We start from the raw sequence: 12,679 nt of genomic DNA, 5'->3' as shown, positions 1-12,679 counted from the left end.
AAAAATCTTCCAAATGAATATAGATTTCTTACTCTATATCAAACTCTAGCAAATATAAAATGAATAGCAGAATATTAATATTTTCTTTATATTTCTGGAATCAATATGGATAATTGGATAGATGACTTGTAATTTTTAGTAATTATTTGCAGGATGAGACAGTCTGCTAGAAATTAATAATCATGGGAGATATAAAAATGAAGTAGGGAACTTTCTTTCTATAAGCTACTCTGACATATGAATCATATACTTCCATACAACTTTCTGGCAGGCGCTCCTTCTTATTCCTCCTTTCATGGGGTTTTGTATCACAAAGGCGTAAGACAGATGGAAACCCTTGGCCCACTGCCCCATCAAGCTCTTACTGTACTGGCTGGGCCCTCCATGCTCACCATGACCTTCTAGGCAATGACCACCCACACATCTAATTGGCATGTGTGGTGGTCAATTTTATGTGTCAACTGAAAGGTTCTGCTTTCGGTTCTTGTACAGCATACAAGGGGAAATCGACTTGATTCCCCAAGGAATCCTGCATAGCTGACAAATGACTATTTCACACGTATAACTGGAACTGAGACCTGAGAAGTTGATTATGTATGGCTGCCATGTCACATAGCAGCATAGCTTGTATTTAATCAAGTATAAATATCAAGTCATCAGTTTCTGCTTGGGGGTTGAATATGCTTTGAGATTTTCCTGTTTCTCCACAGAAGGTTCGAGGACTGATGAGATAATAAGAGAAATGGATAAAGAACTAACGAGCGCAGGTGGGCTTTGAAGTTAAGTAACCCTGGTTGGAATCATGACTCCGCTGCTCTAGCGAGCTTGGGACCTGGGATAAACCCTTCCAAACCTCACTCTCCCCATCAGCCAAAGGGGGTACCAGTGCCTATCTTACTGGCTGTCTTGGTCACTAGGTGAAATATTTATGTACCTGGCATAGAGCCTGACATCCAGGAAGCACTTCATAAAGGGTACTCATGACTTTTAGTATTAACTACACAGTGATAAACAAGAGGATGGAGTGAGGAAGCTAGAGAAAAAGATAAGAAAATGCAGGTTGGTGGATTTCATGAACAGAATGACAGATCCATGTGCAAAAGAAAGGCAGATTCCTGCAGAAATGAGGAGAGAGAATCTCCAGTCCCAGTGGCTGAAGGGCTTAGGACCTCAGAGAACTCTCCAGAAAGGCTATGCTTGTACTCAGGGCTCTTTCCTCCTACCAAGCCAACTGCGGCTGGAAAAAATCTGAGCTCAACAGCCATAAGGAGGTTACCAGTTTCTCTCTGGGAATGAAGTGAGCTGACAAGTGTCACTTTCCTGTCTCAGTAGCAGTGATTTTAAGAAATGAAGTTCCTTTTTGAGCCTGTGGCAGCTGCGTCTAAGAGCACAGTTGAAGTCACTGCAGGGAGCAGATGTTTATAAGCAGTGCAAACTCCAGTGACTTTTAGGGACTTTTTTTGGCCACACCGTGTGCAGCATGTAGGACCTTAGCTTCCCGACTAGGGATCGAACCCGTGCCCCCTGCAGTGGAAGCACGGAGTCTTAACCACTGGACCTCCGGGAAAGTCCCCAGTGACTTTTAAACTCATTTCCCCCAATATTGACTACACTGAAAGGATATTGAACAGTTAATAAAACTGGTACAGGGAATTCTCTGGCAGTCCAGTGGTTAAGACTCCAAGCCTTCCCTGCCAGGGCCCGGGTTTGATCCTATCCTTGGTTGGGGAAATAAGATCTCACAAGCTGCACGGCATGGCTAAAAAAAAAAAAAAAGGTGGTACAACATAGACAGCAGCGCGTAAGAAGCTGGTGCAGGCTGTTTTTAACTGTCATGTTGCTTGATGGACATCCTATTACTTTACCATTCCAGGAATCCTAGAAAACTGCTATGACATCCCACCCATCACCCTATAAACCTAACCTGAGAGTAAAACGTTAACTCCAAGGTCAGGATCTTACAGTAGCTTCATCAATGCAACCAATCAGAACTCAGGTCCCACGTGCATCCCCAGGTAAGGGACCAGATGCCCCCAATATACAAAGCCATCTCCCGTCCCTCTCACTGATGGAGAGTGGGAGGTAAGACCCTTTTTATGCAGTTCAGGGGCTGGCTGCGTTTTCAGATAATCACACAGAAAATACACGCAAGCAACCTAGAGGGAAAAATCCTTTTCTGGGACTCCTCACGCTAACGCATTTAAACATAGGTTTAGGGGTGGAAATGACCTCTACCTATCTCGCAGTTCTTGAGCCTTAGTGAGGAATAGTGGTGGGTGGAGGTGGGGACTTGGGGGAAGTAAGACTAGGAACAGCTCTCATCGGTGGACCAGGCAGTGCACTGGAAAGTACGGAACTAAATGGACCTCAGAAATAATGACGCACAACACAGCCTGTAGGATAGACTTGGGTACCAGTCCGCAGATGCCTTTTTTCCTTCTGACGTTCTCCGTCAACTAGGAAGAACTGTAACCCGCTCCCTTCGCTTTCATTTAGATTTCTCAAAAACTTCTTTTATTCATCCAGTCCCAAAGAACTGCTGATTCCAATTGGAGTTCATCTCTCCCACGTGGGCCCCTCACAGGCCACGGCTGATGGGCTCCTGAAGCTTGAAGGATGAATTTCTCCATCCACAGATCCATTCCTGGGTTCCTTGCTCTTTGTGTGTATGCAAGAGAGGCTGGGAGGAAAAGGAGTGGGTAGTATGGAGGGGACATGGGGACAGAGAGAATAAAATTCCAAGATGTCTTCTGGCAGAGTCTAGTCAGTTGTGTTGATCATATCAGTTTCCCAGGACTTCTGTTTTGTTTTGTTTTGTTTTTAAGTGTAGTTGATTTACAATGCTGTGTTGGTTTCAGGTGCACAGTAACATGATTCAGTTATACATATGTATCTATATACTTTCTTAATCTTTTCCATTATATGTTATACAAGATACTTTGCTATATAGTAGGACCTTGTTGTTTATTTTATATACAGTAGTCTGTATCTGCTAATTCCAAACTCCTAATTCCCAGGACTGCTGAAACAAAGTGCCACAAACTGGGTGGCTTAAAACAACAGAAATTTATCATCTCATGGTTCTGGAGGCCAGAAGTCTGAAATCAAGGTGCCGGCAGGGCTGTGCTCCCTCTGAAACCTGCAGAGAAATCCTTCCTTGCCCTGTCCTGGCATTGGTGGTTCGCTGGCCACTGTATCACCCCAACGTCTGTCTTCATCATCACGTGGTGCCCGCTCCCCTCCCCCCATGTGTCTCTGTCTCCACATGGCTATCTTCTTACAAGGACACCAGTCATATTGGATCAGGGCCCCACCCCACTCCAGCAGGACTTGATCTTAACTAATTACATGTGCAATGACCCTATTTCCAAATAAGGTCACATTCTTAGCTACTGGGGCTTAGGACCTCAGCATGCCTTCTTTTAAGTGACACAATTGACACATTAACAATTGTATCGGCCATTTATATAAAAATGACAGCAACTTAGTCTGAGGTCTCTCTCTCTCTCTCCCTTCCCTTTAAGTTTTAGGGATGAAATCCACTTTGGACTTTCACATGTTAGGGCTGTGCTATCACTCTGTTACGAGGTACAGAAGACAGAGCTAATATAACTGAGAAGGTTTCTAACTCTATGATTTTTAACTTGACAGTTTTAGCCAAAATGTGACCAGATAGGCTATTTTTCATACTTAAAAATGGGTTCTGGAGACACAGACACCCAAATGTACCTGTAGCCACACACTAATTTACAGCTGACCCTCACCCTGAAGCTGATAATGGAGCCTCTGGCCCTCAAGTTTCCAGAGTCCAAGAGAACAAAGAAACCTAACAAATTGGGCAAAGGATATGGAATTGCTTGGTGAACCAGTCCCTAACCTAAAGGCAAACAGCTCCGTGACATAAAAATGACATTTTCATTGCCTTCAGGAGAGGATGCAGTCCAGGCATGTATATGCAAACATAATTACATTTCAAAACATTCTATTTTCTAGGTGACATAAGCCTCTATTAACTAAAAAGAAAAGTACCTCAAGAAACCTAGTTTCTGTTGTGTTGGTAACAATATACGAACTGAGTAAAATCAGATCTTCCCAGGTCATTCACTGGGATCAAAAGTAGTCTGACCTCTGGGACCCTGACCCCCCGAGGCCCACATTTCATAAAGAAAAGTCCCACAAAGAGACAATGGCTACTGCCCTCCCTCTTAACATGAGACCCTGTTGCTCTGCCACTGATGAATCAGTGCTAAGATCAATTTACTTCTGGCTGTCTCTGTGAGTAAGTTAGGACACGCCTGGCTTTGCCGACAAGGAACCTCTGAATCCTCAGCCATCTTCAATGTCAAGCGATGCAAAAAGCTCAAGTTTTGGCCAACCGGATGCTACTGCAAGATGAATCTGCTGTACCCTGCTCAGCACAGGACCAAGACCTCAACTACAATGTCCGAAGACAACACGGTCCGAATAAAACAAAAATACCCCAGAAAGGAAACGCTGGGGTTAAAATGCAAAGGGCAAAATAAAGACAGCCAATTGCCCTGTCGGGAAATCTTCCTCTAAGTCTGGCCGGAGAAAGGGCAAGGAATTGCTGAGATGCACGTGTTAGTACCACTTTCCTGACATTCCCTCCTGGCCTTTCAGTTGTGTGCATACAGCATCCCGCTGATCTCTGCTTCCAAGCTCTTCTCCCCTCCAGGTCACCAGTGCAGCGGCGGGGTCCTGGCCAGGTGAGGCTGGCTGGTGATGAAGCGTGAGGCTGACAGCTCAGCCCAAATTCCTGTATTCCACTGCTCAAACTCCGCAGCCATCAAAGCAAACCTATTTTCTGATGGCTGATCTGGTTGTTTGCAATGACCACCTGAGCTGTGGTCAGACAGGAGAGTTCTAAAACGGTTCAGTCGTTTAAAAAATACACCATTCCTTTCCGATGATTGGAGATGCATCATTAATAAGTTTTCTTGACCAACTGAGTCAGGGGTGGGAATGACCGCTGCAGACAGTTTGTGTCTTTTGACCGATTTTTCAGTTATTTTCTTTCCAGTTCTATTTAGACATAATTGACATATAAACTGTATAAGTTTGAGGTGTACAATGTGTTGATTTGATACACTTATATGTCGTGAAATGATTATCACTATAGCATTAGCCAACAGCCTCATCACCTCACATAATTACCATCTCCTTTTTGTGGTGAGAACATTTAAGATCTACTCTTTTAGCAACTTTCAAGTATGTAATACAGTATTGTTAGCTGTAGTCACCACGCTGTACCTTAGATCCCCAGAACGTATTCATCTTATAACAGGAAGCTTGTGCCTTTTGACCAACATCCCCCCACTTCTCCCACCTTTCCCCAGCCCTGGGTAACCACCGTTCTACTCTCTGTCTCTGTGAGTTCAGCTTTTTTAGATTTCACATATAAGTGATATCATGCAGTATTTGTCTGTCTCTGGCTGGCTTATTTCACTCAGCATGATGCCCTCAGGGTCCATTCATGTTGTTGCAAGTGGCAGGATATCCCTTTTTCTCATGGCTGAGAAAATAATATCCCGTTATTCCTTTTTCTCCACATCCTTGCCAAAACTTGCCATCTCTTGTCTTTTTGATGATAGCCATTCTAAGGAGTGTGCAACATTTTATTGTGGTCTTGATACACACTTCCCCGATTATTAATAATATTGAACATTTTTTCATGTCCTGTTGACCATTTGTATGTCTTCTTTGGAAAATGTCTATTCAGTTCCTCTGCCTACTTTTAAATTGATTTCTTTTTTATGTTGAGTTGTATGAGTTCTTTATGTATTTTGGATATTAGCCCATTATCAGATATATTATTGTCAAGTAGTTTCTCCCATTCTGTAGGTTGCTTTTTCTTTTCATTGATGGTTTCTCTTGCCATTCAGAAGTTTTTTAGCTTGATGTAGTTCCACGCACTTATTTTTGCTTTTGTTGTTTGTGCTTTTGGTGACATATCCAAAAAATTCATTGCTAAGATCAATGTCAAGGAGTTTTTTCCCCTATGTTTTTTTCTAGGAGTTTTAAGGTTTCAGGTCTCTTATCCATTTCAAATTAATGTTTGTTAGTGGTATAAGATAGGGGTCCAATCTCATTCTTCTGCATATGGTATTTAATTTTCCCAATACCATTTATTGAAGAGACTATCCTTTACTTATTGAGTATTATTGGCTCCCTTGTCAAATATTAGTTTACCACATATGCAAGGGGTTATCTGGGCTCTGTATCCTGTTCCACTTGTCTATTTTTCTGCCTGTACCATATGGTTTTAATTACTGTAGCTTTGCAGTGTAGTTTGAAATCGGGAGTGTGATGCCTCCAGCTTTATGCTTCTTTCTCAGGATTACTTTGGTTATCCAGGGTCTTTTGTGGTTCTATACAAATTTTAGAATTGTTTGTTCTATTTCTGTGAAAACTGCTAATGGAATTTTGATGGGAATTGCATTGAATCTATAGATGGCTTTAGGTAGTATGAACATTTTAACAATATTCTTCTGATCCATGAACATGGGATTTCTTTCCATTTGCTTGTGTCTTCTTCAGTTACTTTCATCAAAGTCTTATGGTTTCCAGTGTACAGATCTTTCATCTCCTTGGTGTAATTTATTCCTAAATATTTTCTTGTTTTTGATGCCATTGTGAATGGGATTGTTTTCTTTGTTTCTTTATCAGATAATTCATTGTTAGTGTAGAGAAACACAACTGATTTCTGTATGTTGATTCTGTATGCTGTGACTTAATTGAATTTTTTGATTAGTTCTAGCAATTTTTTTGGTGGAAATTTTAGGGTTCTCTATGTATAAGATCATATCATCTGCAAACAAAGACAAGTTTTCATCTTCCTTCTAATTGTATGCCTTTTATTTCTTTTTCTTGCCTGATTTCTCTGGGTAAGACTTCCAGTACTATGCTGAGTAAAAGTGGCCAGAGAGGCACCCTTTTCTTGTCTTGATTTTAGAGGAAAAGCTTTCAGCCTTTTATCATTGAGTATGATATTAGCTATGCACTTATTATATGCCAACTTTATCATGCCGAGGTGTGTTCCTTCTATACCCAATTTGTTGAAAGTTTTTATCATGAGAAGATGTATTTCATCAAATGCTTTTCCTGCATTTATTGAGATAAGAGATCATATGATTTTTATATTTCATTCTATTAATGTGGTGTATCACACTTATTAGTTTGCATGTGTTGAACCATCATTGTATCTCAGGGATAGATCCCCTTTGATCATGGTGCATGATCCTTTTAATGTGCTGTTCAATTTGGCTTGCTAATATTTTGTTCAGAATTTTTGCATCTATATTTATCTGGAATATTAGTCTGTGTTTTTTTTTGTTGTTGTTGTTTGTTGTTGTTTTCTTTTAGTGTCCCTATCAGGCTTTGATATCAGGGTAATGCTGGCCTCATAAAGTGAATTTGGAAGTGTTCCTTCCTCTTCAATTTTGGGAAAAGTTTGAGAAATACTGGGATTAATTTTTCTTTAAATGTTTGGTAGAATTCACTAGTGAAATCATCTGGTCCTGAGCTTCTCTTTGTTGGAGATTTTGATTACTGATTCAATCGCCTTCCTCATTATTGGTCTGTTAGGACTTTCTATTTCTTCATCATTCAGTCTTGGTAGGTTGTATGTTTCCAAGAAGTTATCCGTTTCTTCTCTGTTGTCCAATTTGTTGGTGTATAATTTTTCATAGTAGTCTCTTATGATCCTTTGTATTTGGGTAGTATCAACTGTAATGTTTTCTATTTCATTTTTAATTTTATTTATTCCAGTCCTCTCTCTTTTTTCCCTATGGCTAGTCTACCTAAAGGTTTATTTTGTTTATCTTTTCAAAAAGTAGCTCTTAGCTTCACTGATTTTTTCTATTGTCTTCTTAGTCTGTATTTCATTAATTTCTGCTCTGATCTTTGTTGTTTCCTTCCTTCTGCTAACTTTGGGCTTAGTTTGTTCTTCTTTTTCTAGTTCTTTGAGGTGTAATGTTGGGGTTTTTATTTGAGATCTTTCTTTTTCTTAATGTAGGCATTTGTAATTATAAACTTCCCTTTAAAAACTGCTTTTGCAGCATACTATAGGTTCTGGTACCTTGTGTTACCATTTTCATTTGTTTCAAGTTATATTTTGTTTTTCCTTTTGTATTCTTCTTTGACCATTGATTGTTTAGGAGTATGTGGTTTAATTTCTATATATTTGTGAAATTCCCAGTTTTCCTACTGTTACTGATTTCTAGTTTCATACCATTGTGATTGGAAAAGATACATGGTACAATTTCAACCTTAATTTTGCTAAGACACGTTTTATGACCTAACATATGATCTCTTCTGGAATGTTCCATGTGTGCTTGTGAAGAATGTGTATTCTGTGGCTGTTAGATGGAGTGTTCCATATATGTCTGTTAGGTCCATTTGACCTAAAGTTTAGTTCAAGTCCAATGTTTCCTATTTGACTTTCTGTCTGTATGATCTATTGTTGAATGTGATGTATTGATGTTCTCTACTATTATTCCATTGTCATCTATTTCTCCTATCATATCTACTAGTATTTGCTTAATTTATTTAGGTGTTCTGATGTTGGATGCATACATATTTATGATTTTTATATCTTCTAGATGAATTGACCCCTTTGCAATACATAATGACTTTGTTTTTTGTTATTGTTTTTGGATGAAATTGTATTTATCGGATATAAGTATAGCTACCCCCACTCTCTTTTTGTTTCCACTTGCATGGAATATCTTTTTCCATTCCTTTACTTTGATCCTATGTGTGTCCTTAAAGCTGAGGTGAGTTCCTTGTAGGCAGCATATAGTTAAATCTTGTTTTTTTTTAAATCTGTATAGCCACTCTATGCCGTTTAAATGGACAATTCAATCCATTTACATTTAGAGTAAAATTGATAGGTAAGGGCTTAATAATGAATTGTTTTCTAGCTGTTTTTTAGTTCCTTTGTTTCTTTCTTCCTTGATTTCATGTTCCTTAAAGTTTTGCAATGCTGTCTTCATATGTGAAGTAGCACTCACTTCCTGCACCCTTTACGTTATAACTGTCTTCAGGGCATAAATATCTTCCTCCAGCCCTGCTAGTGCTTCTGAGGCTTTCTGGACCTTCTGTGGATACATCTCTCCACCTTTCTTGCTCCCTCTTGTGGCAGAATTCTAAGCTTGTATGCCTTCTCTCCATCCTGCAATGCACCAGGCCGACTGCTGACAGTCTTCATTTTGTTTTCCCAAACAAAACTTGCTAAAGCTCAAGTTTGTGGTTTCTCTCTGGCCCTCAGATTTCAGTCAGCTTTCTGTGCATGCCCACTAGCTGTTGGTCCAAGCTCCTTCTCGATGCTGCCATCGGGAGGGAATATGCACAGGGAGCTGGCCACAGGGTAGGGGTGTGCATGAGGCATGTGGAACAATGAGGGTGCCCGTGAGCCAGCTGGGGAGATCTGTGAGTGAAGTGTTCCCAGCGGCTTGTGGGTGGGCTTCTTGACAAAGGCAGTAATGCAGTTAGTAGCATCTGTGTTCTCTTAAAGCCCTCTGAGAGTCCTATCTGCTCCTCTCCCAGCTTGGTAGCATCCTGCACAGCTGGGAAGCCGGGCGCTCAAAGGAGAAGTCATAGAGTGAGAACATCTCTCTTGGACTTAAGCTGTGCCATCTTGGGGGAAGGGTGGTGTGGACAGAGTCAGACTGTTTCTCTTACCCACTTCAGCGTGTCCAAACTCATATATTTTTCTCCAATGGTGCACTAGAATTTCTCCTCTGAAAACCTGGACTTCCTCAAAGTCTCTCTCTTCCATGGGTCACTGACTAAGACTGTTTTCCAGGGGGTTCCATGGCCAAGAGCTGCTGTAGCTGGATTACACGTCACTGCAGGGTCCACAGCCAGGATCAAAGTCTGTATGCCTACTGTCCAACACATGGGTGGACGAGACTCCTCCTGGATCTCATACGGTGCTGGGTCCCAAAGCTCCTACAAAGGCACTTTTCTCCAAGGATAGATTACAAATTATTGTTGGGGACAAACATGAGGGATGTCTTATTCTGCCATGATGCTGACAACACTCCTCCCCTATCTTTTTGGATCTTCAAGGTCTTTCCAATATCCCAGTCAACTCTGGGTCACTTAACCAGCTTCCAGACAACAGGTTCACTCATTTCCTAGGTTGGCTATAGGAACTTAACCTGCAAGTCTCCCTTTGGCCTTCTGGTGAGACACAATTTTCTAATAGAGAGATTTTGTAAATTCTTGAGAGCAGAGACTATATTTTATTCATCTCTATGTGCTTGGACTCCAGCAATCAGGCCTGGAATATACAGGGTATTCAATGAAACCGTGCTGTGAAGACAAAGGAATGAGTGGACAAATAACGGTGTTGGTTTGAAATCTAAGGGGTTTCAGTTATAGACACTTTTCCTCCTCTGGCCGGACACAGATGCACTGAAATCCCACGCAATCTTCCAGAGAAGGTGACCCAGTGTCATCAAAGGACAGATGGATCAAAGCCTCATGCTTTTTCCGAGTTATTCACGGATGCTAAGGACTGCAAACAAATTCTGGGACTGCAAGTGACTAACATAATAAGTGATAAGCTCTTGCTTAAGAAAGAGCCCTGGAGGCAGCTGCAGGTCAGGAGAAATGATAAAAGTGGGGCTGGAGAGGTAGTGCTGGCCTTTTGCTATGGTGGAAAGATGCACCCTGATTAATGCAGTCATGGTTTCATCCTTTGGAGAAGAGTGGTTTTAAATGGGAAGCAGTTGGTGCATCTGATATCCTGGGTCTGTGCACTGGGCTTTAGCCTCATACATTGGAGAGCCGATGATAAGAAGTACGTATCCTATCTAGTCTGGGGGCCCAGGCTCTCTGAAGTCTCCTTCCCCTCATTCTAAAATCAAACAAAACAAAAAACAGCCTAAAAATTGAGCATCTTCCTACAAGTGGGTCCAAATCACAGGGCATTTTCTTTTTTAGGTTAGATAACAAAGGAGCTCACTAATGGTTGCTTTTTATAGAAGAAAAGAGAGATTGGTAGAATTTGAGCAGCCCTAGGACTTTTTTGGTTAATCTTGTTAACTTAGGCAATTCCGATTACTGACCTCCTTACTCTACCTCCCAGCTCTGCTACTAGTGGTGTCAGCTACAGAGAAACAAACGTGTGTATTCCATCCTTTCTGGAGATGGCACTGGCGAGGGAGGAGGGGAATTAGGAAGGGGAAGAGAAACTGAGATATTAAATTTGAAAGTAATTTAAAATCTTTTCAGTATGAACTTGGATATATTATGGGTTTGACTACAGATTTGGAATATGGTTTTCATTTAAAAGAGGAGACTTTAAAAGAAATGTCAGGTGTTTGGAATACCTCCGGACCATCTCTCCCAGAGGTGGATACACACTGCTCCTGCCTTCTTCCTCAGCAGGGTTACTGCTGCAGTTCTTCCTCCAGGCTTTCAGTGAGCTCATCATCAGTTGATGCCTAGTTGGGACACTGCCAAAATGTTACAATATGCCGAATTCTAGCCATTGGGTTTTCCATGAGACACAGGAAAAGCAGAGAATGCAGAACCATGTTGAAGGTGCTTGACTCACGGCTCCATGGCTATCCTTGGTATGGAGCTGTTGCTAAGGTCAGGAAGTTAAAATTATGCAGACCTTTCTGCCAGCAATAATCCAGAGCTTCTGAATGACGCTGGGTACTCGATATAACTGCTGCTTACTTATACACTTTATATGCTGCCCACAAAGTATTTATTTTATTAGGTTAAGTGCCCTCACAGAGCTGGTTAATGTGCTGGACTCCTGGTTAACCCCTCTGTTCAAGCTCTCCATCCTCCACACATCTTCAGAATAGAAAGCATGTTTCTAGCTTTCAGGTGAATTAACATAACGCCTGGGTCCACGTGAAATGATAATATTCATCCTCTGATACTCTTCAGATCTGCAAGGAAAAAAACGCACAGGAAAGATCTGACAACATCTTGCAGACTCTGTAACCAGCCTTTGTCAAGGGAAGGGAACGTGTCCTTGAAACAAAAACAGCTTCCAGCACTATCAATGGTTTATCACGATCACCATCACCATCACCTGTAAAGCATCCTCAGTGGCGCTGGCTGAGGGCTTTGGGAGATGGTGTCATGGACCGGAACCAGGATCGTTGACTGATTGCTTCAACAGAGCATCTTGTATTCACAGACGATACGGAAGACTGTTGTAAATGCCAAAGAATTAGGACATGGATTTTTCTGGACCTCCTAAATATCAGACACTTCTGAGCTTTCTTCACCATGAGGCAATAGATCACAATCACGTGATGGCAAGTGAAGTGCTGGGACCTTGCTGGCCTCCATTCATATGGATTTTTAACGGCACACCCTCTCAAGTAGACCTTTTTTTTTTCTCCTGTAAAGTTGGCTTTCCACACTCATGAATCTTACAGATTATCTTTGGTATCCTTTTCTGAATTATTCATTGATCTGGAGTCTTTCTAGTGCATACTTTTGTTTTCTTTGCTGGCCCTGCTGGCAAAAAACTCCCTGTTGGCTTGTCCATGATCAATGTCAAATTTGGCTTGGAAAAGGCCCCTGAAACATGGTGAGCTCACATATAGAACAACAACACAGTCCAAACTGTGTATTCAGAAGAAGGCCCAGCAGTCCCCTGTAAGCAGAGATGCTGAAACCG

General features: G+C 41.3%; 1 protein-coding gene across 3 annotated transcripts in view; it reads right to left on the bottom strand.

Annotated features, from left to right (window-relative positions):
- ADCY2 (adenylate cyclase 2) overlaps positions 1-12,679 on the bottom strand; it is a 441,592-nt gene that overhangs the window by 38,664 nt on the left and 390,249 nt on the right. The window lies entirely within an intron of this gene.

This window comes from Kogia breviceps, chromosome 4 (assembly GCF_026419965.1).
Source record: "Kogia breviceps isolate mKogBre1 chromosome 4, mKogBre1 haplotype 1, whole genome shotgun sequence".
Lineage (NCBI taxonomy): Eukaryota > Metazoa > Chordata > Mammalia > Artiodactyla > Physeteridae > Kogia > Kogia breviceps.
Note: the sequence above shows the minus strand (reverse complement) of the source record. Positions and strands in the feature narration are given on the sequence as shown.